This window comes from Macaca fascicularis, chromosome 16 (genome assembly GCF_037993035.2).
Source record: "Macaca fascicularis isolate 582-1 chromosome 16, T2T-MFA8v1.1".
NCBI classification, from domain to species: domain Eukaryota; kingdom Metazoa; phylum Chordata; class Mammalia; order Primates; family Cercopithecidae; genus Macaca; species Macaca fascicularis.
The window spans coordinates 55,261,475-55,279,529 of record NC_088390.1 but is presented as its reverse complement, the minus strand read 5'-3'; the positions used below and the strand labels follow the sequence as shown (position 1 = coordinate 55,279,529).

General features: G+C 43.7%; 1 long non-coding RNA gene across 2 annotated transcripts; it reads left to right on the top strand.

Annotated features, from left to right (window-relative positions):
- The first annotated feature begins 1,677 nt into the window (after positions 1-1,677).
- On the top strand, positions 1,678-13,914 carry LOC135967660 (uncharacterized). Of its 2 annotated transcripts, none has more exons than XR_010581817.1 (3): positions 1,678-1,872; positions 3,149-3,272; positions 13,683-13,914. It is a non-coding gene; the product is annotated as an uncharacterized lncRNA (long non-coding RNA). The 2 variants fall into 2 exon arrangements; XR_010581818.1 differs by lacking the exon at positions 13,683-13,914 and adding an exon at positions 11,104-13,659.
- Positions 13,915-18,055: the final 4,141 nt, after the last annotated feature.

Sequence of the window (18,055 nt, the reverse complement as noted above, 5' to 3'; positions counted from 1 at the left end):
TCTAGGGGCTTGCCGTATCTCACTCTCTCCCTGCATTTGATATCGTGAGCATCCTGGAAGATAATCGACGTGTTGTTCTCAGGGACCGTGGCTCAGGATTCTTCAGAGTTGTGCACTCTGTTTCTGAAGGGTCAGGAGGACACCAGAACCAATTGCATCTTGAAAGGGAGTATTTGCCCATCCCGGATCAGAGGCAGGCCCTCTATCATATGGTCTGAGACATGCAGCCAGGGCGAGACTTAACTGGGCAGGAGTGGAGACAAGGTCCTACCTGGGAAGGCTCAAGTCTGAAGAGGGAGGACACCCAGAGTAATGATGTCACAAGGCTTCGTGATTTGCAGCAGGCTGGGATGTAGGGTAGTGGAATAGGCTGTTTGGAAGTTGGATAGTGGATGTGAAGCACCTACCTTTGGTAGTACTGGCTGCCAGGCACGGAGGCTGGGATTGCAGTCTTACAGGGCTGAGCAGGTGTGACAGGGCCCAGCATATTGCTTAAACATGGCATTAATTATGTCTGCTATTTGTATGGTGCTTTTCAATTTACAAAATGCTTCCACTTCAGCATGCAATATATTTGCTGCATTAAACGGAATAAAAGGGCATGTCTGTTACAACTTATTGAAGTTCACATGTATCCATGCATATTATGAAAATTTTGAAAGAAGTCACCAAGTCTGATGAGGCTTGGCATACGCCTCAACTTCAGCTTTTGGATTAGTTTATTAATTTGAAATGAAGTGGCAGCAGACATATTCCTGTGAGTATTCTGGGAGAAGTCTATGGTCCAGAGAATCATGGAGGAATATGCAGAGGTGTCTCACCCTCTTGGTGAGTAATAGTGAGCATGTTAGGCTGAGAATAGCCTTTGAAGTAAAAGGGGGACATGAACGTTCTGGCATAATCAACAGAGGGACAATCTTTATTACTGGTGGCTCCTCTTATCTCTCTCCACCTGGTTCTTTCTTTTGTGACTCACTGAAGTGAATTTCTTGTTTTGGGGCCACCCCGGCTCATTCCTCCTTCTTTTGGTGATAGCACCTAGAATTTCCTGTGGGCTACTCCTTCCTCATGCTTAAGGGCACAGGTGTTAGATGAAGATGGCTCCATTGCTGGCTTTGGGGGTGGATCCCATGGCCACGCCTGGCATGTCGGACCACTGAATTCCTCTAGCCACAGTGATTGGTTGAGGGGTGGGCAGGTGACTAGAATTCAGTGGATGCTACAGGAAAGAGAGATACCCTCTTTCCACTGCCTGGGATCTTGACAGCTCGAGGATAGGAGGCTCTATTCAGCAATAGCCACCCTGTTGCCAGGAGGGGAGAACTTGCCTGAGAATTGAACCAACAGGTATAGCAGAACCTAGAGAAGAAACCAGTTCTCGATGTCATCATTTGGGCCTCTGCATCAAACTTATGTCAGATTCTCAGCAGGAAACAGACGGAATACACAAAAGGACATAACTGAAGAAAGGCTAATGCCAGGAGTATTTGCAGAGGTGTGGAAGGAGGATTAGGGGAATGAGAAAGCACAGTGAATCACTCAGGGACTAGCAACAGAGGGAAGCTATTAGTACCCGTAGTCCTGAAGGGGTGAGGGGAGGGAACAGTGGTACCAGAGCCTGACAGGAGCTGAGCCATGGAAGGGGGGTGGTGGTGGTAGAGAAATGCAGCTGTTGGCAGACTGTGATGAGGCAGGCAGGAAGTGGAATGGGCTGGGGGAGGCAAATGCTCTGACCCTACCCTCTGGAGCCTTCTCATCTTCTGCTGGCACCTGCATCGACTGCACACAACAATCAAAGCCAGAAATTAAGGTCAGCCTTCCAGACACAGAACACAGCAGAGAAGGGCAGAGAATGGATCTGGGGTGGGGGAGGTAAGTGAAAAAAAAACAGCACAAAGCTAACATCTGTTAGATTTGTCCGTTGGGAAAACCAATAATCCTTCTTTTTGCCTAAGCCAGTTTTGGATGCCTCTTCTATCATTTGTACTGTAAGAGTCCTAAGAGTCCTAGGTGATATATAAATCTTATCAACTAGCTCTTACTGTAGTTATTGGTTATGTCTCAGCTTCCCTCCTGTATGTGAGCTCTCTGAGGATCAGGACTGTCTTTTATGTTTCTGTACATAGTAAGTGCTCAATAAATATTTGCTAAAGTGTGTTGAGCTGACTTCCAGGCAGAAGGAATGGCTCACACAAAGACAAAAGGCATGTTATACCATGGCACTTAGCTGCAAGGTGGGAAGCTGCATATATTCATCCTGAGCTGCTTCGCCACTGCTGTGAAAGCAGAGAAGGCTTGAGTCCCTGGAAAAGGAATTTGAGTAAGTGCATGGGAGGGTGGGAGGAAGCAGAGAGATGCCTGTCAGTGTTCCAGGCTGTGGACTTTGATGGCCAGCCAAGATGAGATTTTTCAGGGACAATGAGACATTTGTTTAGCAAACAAACCTAGGGCAGAACCTCAGTGTTAAAAGCTCTGTTAGAAGTCATCTGATAGAATTTCCAATATGTGACATCATAGTGTGGGGTTGAGGTGGGAGGGCAGGAGGGATGACTGTAAAGCACCGACATAAAGCTGGTGATCCAGTATAACATGCTAATACCTCGGGGGAAAGATAAATTGCAAGACGGGGTGAAAAAATTCAGGAAAGGGTTCTAATTGGCCTGGCCGAGTCCAATGCCTATCCCCTTCTACCAATCACAGGCCAGCGGGTCTCTTGCTTCTTTCTGTACCAGTTACTAGAAGAGGTGGGGGAAAGGTTGCTGGGAACACAGAAACTTTTGATATTTCTAACCATTCCTGTCAGGCTGGAGCCAGTATCTGAATCTTGTTTTTCACAGATGGCATTGCAAAGACAGCATACCAGAGGGATAGCTGGGGGTTCTCAGGGGCCATAAAATGCTACAGGCAAGAAAGATGTGGGTTTTCTTAAACAATTGGCTGAAAAAACAGAAGGAAGACAGTCAAACTTGGAATGCATTCTGGGCTTTCCAGCTATTGTGCCTTAAGGCAGTGGTTCTCAATGTGTGTTCTGGGGAGCCCTGGGAGATTCTGAGATTTCTTTCAGAGGGTCTTCAAGGTCAAAACTATTTTCATAATGATATAAGACGTTATTTGTTTATGTTACTGTCATTGACTCACCGGTGTTCAGTGGAGGAGAGTGAAATGTTCCAGGGGATGCCTGGCATGTGACGATGCTACAGACTGAATGCAGAAGCAGACACAGGAACCTAACTCTTCCAGGAAACCAGCCATCAAAGAAGTCCACAAGGATGGTAAACAGTGCCACTCTTCTATTTTTTTTTGAAAATAGTTACTTAGGCCAGGTGCAGTGGCTCACGCCTGTAATCCTAGCACTTTGGGAGGCCGAGGTCAGCAGATCACAAGGTCAGGAGATCGAGACCATCCTGGCTAACACGGTGAAACCCCGTCTCTGATAAAAATACAAAAAAATTACCCAGGTGTGGTGGTGGGCACCTGTAGTCCCAGCTACTCGGGAGGCTGAGGCAGGAGAATGGCATGAACCCGGGAGGTGGAGCTTGCAGTGAGCCGAGATTGTGCCACTGCCCTCCAGCCTGGACGACAGAGTGAGACTCCGTCTCAAAAAAAATAAAAAAAGTTACTTTACGTAAAAATAGATATTTATGTTAACATGCAATGAGTTTATTAGTTACTTTAATGATGAATTAATGTGTACATTTGTAGAGATTTCTCAGTTTAAATTTCTGATATGGCAAGTATTGATAGATGTTACCTATATAATCAAGAGCTCTTTGGGGTCCTTACTCATTTTTAAGACTGTGAAGGCATCCTGGGATTAAACAGTTTGAGAATCACTCACTGCCTTAGGGTAATGTTAAGTCCCTGGCAATGAACGGGGGAAGGGGATTTACCTTTTTTCTGCTTGTATCTTCGTTTGCAGTAGTCTGTTTTAATACTGAAGTTATATTGAATGCATGATAGTACTTGTCATCCTGTGGAGATAGCCCCATGGAGACAGGAGAATGTGCAGCGAGTAGTGGAAAGATCATGCATGAAATTTAGTCAGACAGTCCTGCCTTTAACTTAAAGTTCCTCTGGGCAAGTGATTGTGATCAAATTACTTACTATTTCTGAACTGCAATTTCTCATCGGTAAAATGTAGATGGTAACAGCTACCCAACTGACCGAAATTTTGTGGAGATTAAATGAGGTGTTTGTGAAACCATCGAACCCGTTGCCAGGTACATAACAGGTGCCCATAAATATTAGCCCCCCTTCCTCCCTCTCAGGGTGCTCCAAGCTCAGTCCTTTTAGAGTCTCCAATAGGAATTCTTGTCTGAAGTGGTTCACAAACATAGTTCAGCCTGGTCTCTGGCCTTTCCCTGTCCCATAAGTCTTTTGTCCCTAAAGTATCAGTTCTCTGGCTCATGGATCCCCTTTTTTTTGCAACATCAGAACCACTGAATTCCATTTCCTGGGTTTGCTTACTCTTGGTGGATATAGTGAAAGCACAGGGGAATTTTGTAGATAGATACACCATCAGTGGATTTTTTTTTTTTTTACGAACACACCCTTCTTTTCTTTTGGGATCAGAAGTGGCTTGAAGGGGAGAGGAAAAGGCCCCAGTCAGAGAGTTACCTAGCAACTGTTGGAACTCAGGTGAAATCTGCTAATTAGATTGATGTGGAGTGTGGTCGGAGAGGAGTTGCCTAGCAACCAGCAGTCTCTTGGACCTTACTGCAGATTTTGGTGGACAGTATCCATACTCCCTCGAGAAGGGCTTCCCCAAAGTTGCTTTGCACATGGAAATTTCCACCCAAATTTATCCATCCTGCTCTCTCTTTCTTTCTCTCTCTCTTTTTCTCCTCTTCCCCTCTTTTCCCTTTTCCTCTGGATCAATCAATAAACCAGGCAGCTAAAAGAAAGTTGAACTTTTTGGGGACACCACTAGGTCTGGTGGAAAGACCATGAGTTCTGGAGTCAAATAAATCTGGATTTCAAACCCATTCTGTCACTTATTGGCTCTATCAGTTAGATCAGTTACCTCATCTAAGAGTCAGTTTGTTCATCTATGAAATAGGAGATAACAGAGCCAAGGTCAGAAGGCTACTGTGAGGCTTACATTAGGTAAGACCCAGAGTGCCTGACATATAGCAATACTCACTAAACATTACTTCCTTCTATCCACTCTCTTTGCATATTAAGTATTACAGACTCTGTATGGAATCAATCAGAAGAATTAATATATTAGAAATGCATGCCTAAAACATAAATGTTACAGAGGAATAGACTGTGGTCATTAGTATATAATATCATATTTTATATAAGTATATATAAACCACTTTTACCCGTTCTTCAAAACTAGACATTTAGACAATGGAAAAAGAGAATGAAATATGTTTGGACATTGGTGAAGTTTTGTTTTGTTTTGTTTTGTTTTCATCCTGCCCATGGAAGATGCTGTCAGATCATGAGTGTTTTAACATCAGAAACATAAGGATGCTGCGGTAGACTGAACAGTGGCTCCTCAAAGATGTTCACGTCCCAATCTACAGAACCTGCGAACATGTTGCTTTACATGGCAGGGAGATTTTGCAGCCTTGATTAAATTAAGGGTCATGAGATGAGATTATCCTGGGTCCTTATTATAGGGCCGTTATAGGGAAAAGAAGGGGGCAGGAGAGGCAGGAGGAGGTGACAGAAGCAGAGATCCAAGAAAAGGGAGATTTGAAGATGTTACGCTGTGGGTTCTGAAGAAGAAAGGGTCACAGGTTAAGGAACACAGGTGGCCTCTGGAAGCTGGGATGGCAAGGGAGCCAATCACTCTTAGAGCCTCCAGAGTGAACACAGCCCGGCCAGCGCCTTGATGTGTTAGCCCAGTGAAATCCATTTTGGACTTCTGATCTCTAGAACTGTAACATAATAAGTGCGTGTTGTTTTTAAGCTACTAAATTTGTGACAGTCCAGGAGTTTGAGACTGGCTTGCCCAACATGGTGAAACCTGTCTCTACTAAAACTACAAAAATCAGCTGGTTGAAGTGGCATGTGCCTGTCATCCCAGCTGCTCAGGAGGCTGAGGCAGGAGAATCACTTGAACCTGGGAGGCAGAGGTTGCGGTGAGCTGAGATAGTGTCACTGCACTCCAGCCTGAGTAACAGAGCAAGGCTCAAAAAAAAAGAAAAAAGAAAAAAGAAAAAAAACCCCAAAACCAAAACCAAACCTAAACAAAAAACCCTCCAAAAATAGTGACAATCTCTTACAGCAGCAACAGGAAACGAATACAGATGACTTTGAGTGTTTGCTTGGGGCTTAGACGTCTGGAAACTTGACCCCACTGTGCTCCTATGATGCCCTTGACTAGTTGAGGCAATGTTTTTCCACCTGTTCATTGAAGGGATTGGATTAAACTGGCATCTCTGTTGGGCCCCTTCCAGTATGGCCCTTGTATGGTCTATGCTCCAGGACCTTACAGTGGAGACAGTTGGAGTGAGAAATGAAACAGTGTTGCTAGGTTCTTTGGAGGGCTTGTGTTCATTCAACAAACTGGTACTTAATAGGAACCAGGTGCTGTGCTAATTGCTGGGAATATAAAGACAAATAACCTGCTTTTGCCCTTGCAGAAATCAGAGTCCAGTGGGAGAGGGAGTGAGAAGGGATAACACACTAGCGCCGGGCCAGGTTTTCCAGGGTGGTGGGGGCAGGACTAAGGCTCCTGACTAGTGTGAAGGTGAAACTCCCCAGAAGCAAAGAATAAACAATGCTTAGCAGGAAGGGAGATGAGTGAAGGTGATTTCCCAGGCAGAGCCTCTGCAAAGGCAGGAAGGCACAGGATGTGGGGTGCCTGGGTTACAGCAAAGAGGAAATCAGGCTGTTTGAGTGGGGGAGGGAGTAGTGAACACAGGCTGGGAGTCAGAACCTGGGGGGCCTCATCAGCCACTCTGAGGGCAGTGGGGAGCCCCTAAAAGGTTCTCCTTGGGGCATGGCAAGATGCCTTCTTGTGCTGTGATTATTTTTCACTTTGGTATTTTAAAGCTAGAGAGGCTTTGGGATATAGAGCCTTGCCAGCAAATTACTTACTATTATACTGGGGATATTAAATAATGCAAAGACTTAGAGAAAAATTTGTCAGAGTATTAACTCTGGAGTTAAACTACCTGGCCTTAAATCTTGGTTCTATCACTTGCTAACTATATGACTCTGGGCAAACTGCTCAGCCCCTTTAGGCGCCTCAGTTTCCTCACCTATAAAATGGGGATGATTGTGGAATTACCTCAGAGAATTAAATGAATATAATAAAGTGCTTAGAACACTGCCTAGAACACAGTACATGTTCTGTAAGTCTTTGCTGTTATAATTTCTGATAAGACCACAAACATTAGGATTTTTTTCTGACATGAGCCTCAGTAGCACACTGTTTGGTGTGACGAAGGTGGTTCTCTTAGACTGTGTCCAAGGGAGCTTGTTACTGCATGTGGCCAGGTTAACAAGGTGAACCTTGTTAAAACTCCAATTCTTGTTCAACTCTGTCTGGCAGCAAAGACTCCAAGGAGACCATTAAAGTGACACTCTGGGGTATTTCAGGAATGTTCTCTGTATCTTGGTGTCCCCAGCTGAATAGGCCTGGCAGTGTTGCCCATAGCAAAACTTGCACGGAGGCCGAACTTCATCTTTGGTTTCCTCTGCTCTCCCTTGACAGGTTCTGCCAGGCTGTTTGACCTTAGGCAAGTCATTCTACCTTTTGGAGGCTTAGCTTTCTTGCCCATGAACAGGGGCCAATGATAAAACCAGTCTTGATCTAACTCAGGAAAGTGTTCATTCACTATATTAGTGGCCTATGGCTGCGTTATTACACCAAAATGTAGTGGCTTAAAACAACAAACATTTTATTATCTCTCGGTATCTGTTGGTCAGGAATCTGGGCACAGCCTAGCTGGGTACTTCTGGCTTTGGGTCTCTCATGAGATTGTAATCAAGCTGTGGGCCAAGACTGCAGTCATCATAAGGCTCAACTTCAAGTTCACTCACATACCCTTGGTTCCTGTCTGCTGGGGCTGCCATAACAAAATACCACAGACTGGATGGCTTACACCACAGGAATTTATTTTCTCACAGTTCTGGAGCCTGGAAGTCCAAGATTAAGGGGCTGGCAGAGTTGGTGAATCCTGAGGCCTCTATCCTTGGCTTGCAGATGGCTGCCTTCTTCCTGTGTCCTCATGTGGCCTTTTCTCTGTGCCTGTGCATCCCTGGGATCTCTTCCCATTCTTATAAGGACACCAGTTCTACTGGATTAGACCCCACCCTCATGTCCTCATTTAACCTTAATTACCTCTTTGAAGGCCCTATCTCCAAATGTAGTCACATTGGGGCCTAGGGCTCCAACGTATGAATTTTGGGGGAACACAACTTGGGCCATAGTAGTTTTTCACCACACAGGCCTCTCCATGAACTGCTGAGTGTTCTCGTGACAGAGATGCTGGTGATGCATGGGAGAATCTGAAAGTACTCCCAAATGTCCTTGTATAACCCAATCTTGAAAAGGACCTTTATCATGTTGACTTCCATCACTTATGCTGTATTCTATTTGTAAGAACAGAGTTGCTCAGTCCAGCTTGGACTCAAGGAGGGGAAATACCATAAGGGGATGGGTTCCATGAGGAGAGATCACTGGGGGCCATCCTAGAGGTCACCTATCACAGCCATGCATTCACACAGTGCAAATTTACTGAGTGCCTGCTATGTACCCCCGGTGATACAACAGCAAGTAAGACAGATACAGTTCTATATCTCCCAGAGCTTGCATTCTGGTAGGGGAGATAGGCTACATACATACTGACAGAGCAGGAGCACCGTCATCTCAGATAAACACTGCTAATTTAAGTTCCAGCTCCCTTTCTAGCCTCATGCATTTCAAGGAAATAACTACTAACAACAAGCAACCAGAAAGAGCAGACAGTAAAACACAGATAAGACAGCTTGGGCACAGAGGGAGGTAGGGGGAGAGTCTCTTGGGTAACTGCCAAACTTCACCCTCATACGGTGGGCCCCAGTGAAAGTGGGCCTTAATAAGCACATTCCTTTCCCTTCAGGTGCACTAAGATAGGGAAGCTAAAAGTAGACTCAGGGGTATGTCTGCAGCTGCAGAAAGATGTATGAGAACAGACACAAAACTCTCCTTCCCAGAGAAGCACAACAAAGAGACACAGAAGCAGTCCAAACCTCTGAGAAACTCTCCCACCCTGAATCCTTAAAAACCCTTAGTTTGTAAGAGAGTGGGCTCTGACCTAACTCGGCCAGAAGCCACTCTCAGGTTTGGTTTCTCTAAAATAAACCTGTCCTTGACTGTTGAGCCACCTTTCATGTTTCTTTCCTCTTTCTTTAATTCTTAACACATACCGGGTGCTAGATTTATCTAGATAAATAAATAAAGATATAAATATAGATCTGTATGTATTTAGGTTCAGGTAGTGATCAGTGCTCTGGAGGAATACAGAGCAGGATGAGGATGGTGTAATGGAGACAAAGTTGTGTCTATTGAAACAGCCTCTGACAGCTTCTCCAATGGGGCCACAGAACCCTGCCGTAAGGGAGGGGAGGGCAGATACCTGGAAGGAAGAAGAGCTTGTGCTGCTTTGTTGTTAGAACAAATCAAAATTACATGCTTGAAAGTGCCTTGTAAATGGACAAGTGTTATGCAGCTGTAAGGTGTTGTTGTTATTATTGTTGACAGTTTTCATTGACCGCCCATCCCATACACTCTTATCCAGTCTGCCTCATTAAGGGATTAGCTGATCAATGCTTAGAAGGTTATTTGTCCAGAGTAATTGCGTTTTTTTTTCTTTTCCCCATGTAGTGGGGGGTTTTTGTTGTTTCTTCTGATTATATAGTGATACATGCTCATTGTAAGCAAAATTCAAACAATACAGGCAATTAAAATTTCAAAGGAGATACTTGCAACCTGGAAAGATTTGACTAAGCAAGAGAATTAAAATGTATCACATGCCATGTCCTAGAGGCTGCTTTAGGTGAAATATCTCAGGTGCCTGTCATCCTCTTGGTTTTCCCAATGGGGAAGTTGGTGGTCTGGTATGCAGGGACTGGCCCAGGCCACCGTGCTGGAATTCAGACCCGGGTGGACTCTACCCAAGTACCGGCTGCTTTCTCTACATCGTGATGCCCTCCATGGATGGATATTCACAGATAAGGGCATGGGCGAAATGTTTTCAGCTTGCAGATGAACAAGAGACTTGCCAGTGCCCCTCAGCATTGATCTTCTGCCCCCTCAGCATTGATCTTCTGCCCCCTCAGCATGGTTCCTGCATTTTGGGAAAGGAGATTGGAGGAAATGGCAATAGGACATTTAGGTTTTACACCTGTTTTCTGGCTCAGATGGCCTAGTGGGTATTATCCCTGTTAAGATGTTTTCTGTTACTGTTCATAGAAAAAGACAGAAGTAAATTCTCCTAGTGAGGGTGGGGTGCTCACACTACTGGTAAGTGATCTTGTCGTTAAACTATAAGACCTTCTAATAGGGAACACGAGCTTGACTTTACCAAATCACCTAGACTATTAGCCACACACTTCTTTCTTTTGAAATAATAACGGCTATTAGTTATTGACCCTATACTGTGTACCAGGCCCTGTTCTAAACACTTTTAAATAATTAATTAAATCACAAAAACTTAGAAGTAAAACTTCAGCCTTATAGGGTAGATGTACATTTAACTTATTAAGAAACTGCCAAACAGTTCTCCAAAGTTGGTTACACCGTTTTACATTCTTACCAATAAGTACGAGAGTTCTGGTTACTCAACATCCTCTTCAATGTGTCTATCTTTTCTATTACACGATGTCTATCTTTTTCATTTTATCAATTTAAGCAGGTATGTAGTGGTAGTTTATCATGGTTTAAATTTCTCGGAAGATTGATGATGTTGAATATTTTCTCATGTGCTCATTACTTGTGTAATTCATTTTTAAATCTTTCTAATAGTTATTAATAAATAATTTAAGACTATGAATTTTCCTCTAAGTATGGGTTTAGCCATATCCCAAAGAGTTTGAAAAGAAGTGATCTAATTTTTGTTAGCCCTAAATAATTTATCCTTTTTGTTTTTTTCTTTTTAGAGACCAAGGTCTTGCTCTTTTACCTAGGCTGGAGTGCCGTAGTGTGATTATAGCTCACCGCAGCCTTGAACTTCTGGGCTCAAGCTATATTTACATCTCAATCTACTGAGCACCTGGGACTACAGGCATGCACCACCACATCTGGCTAATTTTTTAATTTTTATTTTTTTAGAGATGGGATCTTACTTTGTTGCCCAGGCTGATCTAAAACTCCTGAGTCCAAGCGATCCTCCCACCTTATCCTCCCAAGTAGCTGGGATTACAGGCTTCAGCCTGGCAATTTTGTCATTTTATTTCTAATAATTAAAAAAAATTCCCAAGTTATTTAAAGGATAATTTTCAGGTTTTCCCAATGATTACAATTTTTTGTTTGCTTATCTGTTAATTATTAGCTTCTGAATTTGTTTAATTATAGTCAATTAGCGTGACCTGTAAAATACTAACTTTTTGAAAAAAACATATGTGGCCAAGTACATGATCCCTATTTTTAAATCTTCTATGGGAATAAAGAATATATTTTCCTTTTTAGTGTACATGGTTCTCTTTCTACATATCTATTAAATCAGGATTGATAATTATGCTGCCAAAATGATGTCTATACTCGTTCCTTCTTTTGTCTGTTTAATCTACAAAATTTGAAGAGCGGTGTTTTGGATTCTCACTGTGCTTTTTTTTTTTTAATTGAATTTGCTTTGCATTTCTAGAGACTTTACCTTGTAGATTGTTCACTGCATACATTTTCATGACTATAGCTACTTCTTCACGGAGTGCCCTTTTATCATTAAGAATATCCTGCCTTTAAACTGTTTAAATTTTTGGCCTAACATTCTATTCTTAGCCCTTAATATCTCTACCCATGTTTCTTTTTGTTTGCTTTTATCTGATATATGTTTGCTCATCCAATTGTTTTCACCTTTCCTGTGTCATTTTGTTTTAGGTCCACCTATTATAAATTGCATATAATTGGATTTTTGTTTTTCCAACCCATCCCCAAGGACCTATATCATTTCAAAGTGGAATTTAACCCTCTCACATGAATTTGGCATCCAGGAGGTTTGGTCTCACTCCTGCCATTTAATTTTATGCTTTCTTTTTATTATACTTTCTATTGGTTCCCTCATTTCTGCTTTACTTATTTTGTTGATACAGTTGATTCCTTTTTCTTCATCTCCAGTGAATTAGAAGTTCTAATATGAATTCATATTCTACTTGTGTTTACATTTAATATACGTAGTTAAATATATCTCTCCAACAATTACACAAATGAAACAGTGATCACGTCCCTCCAGTTTTGCCAAAATAATTTGGAATTTTAATTTTATGTTAACTTTTTTCTTAGAGCATGCCTCTTATAGTTTAAGAATCCATTTAAACTTCCATTGCAATTTCAAGTCCCACTTCTATCATTTAGATTTAATTATTAAGAAATATTTATTCAATTGAATTACATGTGGGCATTTTTGGTTTCTTTGTTCATCTGTTTAAGGACAGGGACCATTAAAAAAAAAGTTTTCTATATTTTCCCACAGCCTTACACATGGTAAGCAATTCACTACTATGATGTTGGGGACACAACATTGGCCCTCAAGTTTGACCTATTTTTGCCCCAGTTTTGCACCTTCTTAGTCACCTGAGCTTAACTAACATTACTGACCATTGGCTTCCTTAACTCTGAGATGGGTGTTATAAAGTTTTGGTGCCGCAAAAGAAATAGCACTCGAATATAAATTTTTTTTTAAAATTCTCAGTCAGACAATGTACTTCTATAGAGGGGTGCACCCTTACAGATGGAGCAATGGTGAGCGCACAAGGGAGGGGAAAGTGTTCTTATCCCTGAGGCCCGCGGCCCCTGCTGCTGTGCCATTCCCCTATTGGCTAGGGAGAGACCGCACAGGCTGAACTAATTCCAATTGGCTAATTTAAAGAGAGTGACGGGGTGAGTGGTTTAGCGGGAAAAAATGGTTATGCAGGGTGGGTGGAGAATGAGTCAGGGCCGAGCAGGTAGCAGGTAATTGGAATGTCAGGGTGGAGCAGGTGATTGAAATGAGTCAGGGTCGAGCAGTAATCGAAAAAGGTTGCTTTAGGAGGAAGTTTAAAAGTAGAAGGCAAAGAATTGAACACACTGACAATGTTGATTCTTTGAAAAGAAATTTAGAACTCATAACTAACAGCATAACTTGGCAGGCTAGTTAATGAAGTTAAGAGGATCAAATCTGTAAGAATTCTGAGCATCAGCTTGTGCAGCTGAAACTGCCTTTGCAAAATAATGACTGAGACAGTAAAAGAGACCTAACTTAACCGACTCCATCTTGCTTCTAACCCTTAAGCTGCGCTATTCCTTCTTGGGTGTAGGCTGAACTAACTTAGAGAGGAACTTAGTTTCCAGTTTAAAACAAAGACGATGGCAGCCCTTTCTCAAAACAAACCTCCTTCCTGCCTGGGCACTAGACTGCCTTTGTAGGACTAATAAATTAGCCACAAGATTATAAATTATGGTTTAGGAATCATGTGGCTGGAGGCTACAAGATTCTGAGCCTCCCTAAACTGCTCCTAAGATCACTGCTTGAGATATTTTGCAGACCCTGCACTTGATGGATCAGCTGACACCACCCAGATTGATAAACTGGCTCATCTGATCTTCTGGCCGCCACCCAGGAACTGACTCAGCACAAGAGGACAGCTTCAGCTTCCTATAATTTCATCTCCTACCTAACCAATCAGCACTCCTGGCTCACTGGCTTTTCCCCACCCACCAAGCTGTCCTGAAAAACTGTGATCCTTCCAGTAATAATAAAACTCCGGTCTCCCGCACAGCAGGCTCTGCAGTGAATTACTTTCTCTATTGCAATTCCCCTGTCTTGATGTATCAGCTGTGTCTAGGCAGCGGGCAAGGTGAACGCATTGGGCAGTTAGGCAGCTGCTGGATGAACAAATAAATTGGTGGAAAAAGAAGAAAAACAGAGAGTCAAAGTTTACAGACTCTGAGTTGCGTCCTGGATGCGAAGACCACTTCCTGGAGTTTTTGCTACCTTTGCTTTTCAGCTGAAAGTATTTTGGTTGAGCTCAGCCAGAAAGTGGCTGCAGATAGTAGGTGGAGATGCTGGGGAATGTGTGGGGTTTTGCTATTTTCTAAGCTCTAGATGTACAGCCAGGGGAGCCCCTATGCAAGACTCAGCCTGCTCACCACGTGGGGTGCTGTGCAGTCATATTTACCAGCAGTCGACCCGGTAGGGAGCCTCAGAAGGGTGAGTTGGACTTGGCAAGGGCATGCTTGGCTTCTGGGGAGTTTGCTTGCGCAGTCAGATTGATTTCTGCTCCCCTGTGACCAGAGGACACCGGTGTTTATCTTTGTCCCCTCTCCACCCTTTGTCTGCCTGACCCCTTGGCTCCCTTTTTAATGCTACTTTAAAATTTTAAGGTTTTCCTTTATTAAATATCACAGAATTTTTTTTTTCATGTTTTCTTCTTTTTTTAAAATCTGGGAGCTTACCACCCAATCTGGCCCAGCTTGATGTTTTTTTGCTTTGTATTTTCACAAGGATGAGATAAGTCCCCATGATCTCTCCTGGCTTTTTTGCTGGTGTTGCTTGTTAACTCGACGAACTCTCGGCCTTTTCTTTGCTTCTTTCTCTGGCATTTCTGCCAAAGTGGTTCTGAATGTTCAAGGCCTGAGTGAGGTTGAGCTAGATTTGCTCTTAAATGTGCCTCATCCAAGGCTTCCCTTCACACCCATGCTGGGCTTAGTACCAAGGGGCGGTCCATCCATTGCCCTATCTGAGATCCCTTCCCCACTGTAACTAACTTTTTAGTTTGAATTTTCAGGAAAGTTGCAAAGATAGTACAGAATTCCCAAATACCCTTCATCCAGCTTGCCTTGCTCTTAACCTTTTTTGGTACAATGCTATTAATTACAGACTTTAGAATTCACCGGCTTTTCCACGAATGTCTTTTTTTCTGTTCCAGTATCCAACCTGGGATCCCACATTGTGTGTAGTTGATAGAGGTCCTTAGCTTCCTCCCATCCGTGACAGTGTCTCAGTGTTTTATTGCTTGTCATGATCTTGAAAGTTTCAAAGAGTGCCCCATTTTAGAATATGGGAACACAAGCTTTACTGCATTTGGAAAGGAGGAAGAGCAATGTATTAATGACTTTCTGCCTTCTCAGTGGAAGTCTGCTCTTGTCTAAGCCATTTTTCTGGTAGCAGCATCAATACTCTCAGAAGCCTTTTTTTTTGGGGGGGGTGGTGGTGGACAGAGTTTTGCTTGTTACCCAGGCTGGTGTGCAGTGGCATGATTTTAGCTCACTGCAACCTCCACCTCCCGGGTTCAAGCGATTCTCTTGCCTCAGCCTCCTGAGTAGCTGGGACTACAGGCGTGCACCACTACTCCTGGCTAATTTTTTTTTTTGTATTTTTAGCAGAGGTGGGGTTTTGCCATGTTGGCCTGGCTGGTCTTGAACTCCTGACCTCAGTTGATCCACCTGCCTTGGCCTCCCAAAGTACTGGGATTACAGGGATGAGCCACCGTGCCTGGCCTCAGAAGCTTTTTATAAAGCAGTTGGGGCGATGAATTTTCTTCCCCATCCAGAAGTTTGACTAGGTGATAGGTAACTTCTTTTTTTTTTTAAATTTCCATAGGTTATCGGGGAACAGGTGGTGTTTGGTTACATGAGTAAGTTCTTTAGGGGTGATTTGTGAGATTTTGGTGCACCCATCACCTGGGCAGTGTACACTGCACCCTATTTGTAGACTTTTATCTGCATGACCCTGACTTAGTATATAAACAAGGAGTGGATGGAGTCGACAGGTTAATGATGCCCCTAGGTAATGTCATATATGGTTGTGCCCACATTCCTTATTGGCACATAGCTGAGCTAGAATTTACAAAAACTAGCATTTGTTAATTTTTTTTGACAGGGGCCATCCCTCTAGCACCTGGGAGCACATATTCCGTCCCATCCCTGCACTCTTGCTCGCCCCCTGTTTCTTATTTCTGCCTCTGCAGCGATGCAAAGTCTAAATTAGAGCACTAGCAATGGCAGTCCAGATATCACGACTCAAAAGACCAAGAACAGACAGAACCATCTTTATCTGAGTGTGACACCTGGGTGTGTCTCAGCCGAGGGAACCCCCAGACTCCCCCACATCAGAACACTGGGAAGTCTGGTTACAGTGAATATTGAGGACCCCTTCAGGGATGCGAGGATACAGCAAAGGACCACACTGGGAGGGGGATGGAGAAGGGGAAAGGCATGAGCAACAAATCTTCTTCCCATTCAGATCCAATGTGTGTGGACAGGTGTCTCAGGGCTGGCTGAGCTACCCCTTTCTCTATGGTTTTCTGCCTCCCTAAAGGCATCTCTGGCTGGCTGCTCAGGAAAGGGAGGCCCTAGAGTAGATGACTGACCTGATTTTCCAGACCCCAGAAAGATCTCTGGGACTGCACAGGGGCCTGACTTGGTGTTTGGAATGGGTGGCAATGCTTCTGGATAGTGGGAGATCATTAGTATTTTAGTGGAAGAGGCACCGATGGGCTGCAGAGTCCTTTGTCCTGGCTCTACTAGCAACATGTGGTGTGGTTCTGGTAACCCACCATTTTTTCTTTCCTTGTCTGTAAAAAAAAAAAAAAAAAAAAAAAAGGGGAAGGGGGAGGCTGGGTGAGATAATTCCAAGATTCCTTCAAACTCTAGCGCATTAGGATTCTTATTTAGCTCTGTCACACCCAAGATAACTTGACTCATCCCCCATCAGAGTACTCACTCTTTTCCTCATGTGCCATGATGTGAAAACTCTTGGAAGCCTCTTGGTGCTGGCAAGCATGCCTGGGGCCCTCTGGCATCCATGTCTCATTCCTAACAGTGCCTTGGTATCCTTTGGGACAATTGCTTTTTGTCCAGTGGCTTTAGTCTGGCAGGACCCTGACTTCTAATAAACATGAGGGGGACATGTGACCCAAACCCTGCCGAAGAGACGCTTTTTTCCCTAGAATTTGAATCTCAAGCAAATGGGAAAAGGTTGCAAACGTCATCCATTGGTGATGCCTGGACCTGGCTGCTCCTGCATTGGGACCATTTCTGTTCTTTCTGCCTCCAGGAACTGTCTGTGCCCCCTAGCAGCATCCAGGCCTGGGTCCCAGCCTTCCAGTGGATTCCCAGAGCCTCTGATCTCCTTCCCTGGTATCCCTTTGTGCTTAAGTTAGGCAAAATCACTTTCTGTTGTTTGCGACCCCATTGTGGCAAGTAATGTGCTCTGTGTTTCAGAAATTTCTGGAAGTGCTGGGAAGTGCAGGCCATGCCACCTAGTGACATTCAGGCTCTGGAGTGAAGAGACCTAAGCCAAATTGGATGTGACATCTAGTGGCTCCTTTGCTTATTGGTGTCCTTGGATAGGTCTCCCAAACTCCCTAAGCCTGTTTTCTTTTCTATGAAATGGAGATAATAATGATGCCAGCCACATAGAATGGCCATAAAGAATGAAGAAACATACGCACAGTCAGTTCTCAATCAACACTGGCTTTGATTGTGATTACAATCATGTAAGCTTGGATAATAGTGCTGTGTTGGATCTCATCTGTCTCTGGGGTCCCCAAATAACTAGGAATAGAGACTGAGGATAGTAATAATGATGATAACAAAAACATGGCACACTTATATAGTACTAAGTATATCCTGGGTACTGTCCTAAGTGCTTTATATATTAACCCACTCAATCCTCACAACCTCCTTATATGGTAATGTACTCTTACTACCTCTACTTAACAAATGAGGCATAGAGTGGTTAACTTGCTCAAGGCCTCCAGAAGTTCTTGGTCTGCTCTGATGTTTTCTATCTGACAGAGGAAAGGCTGAGCAGACAGGCCAACATCACACACACACACTGCAGAGTTCATGTGCTTTCTCTGCATGCCTTTCCCGGCCTTGGGGAGGCCCTCCTTGCTGCAGTGGGGAAGGGGA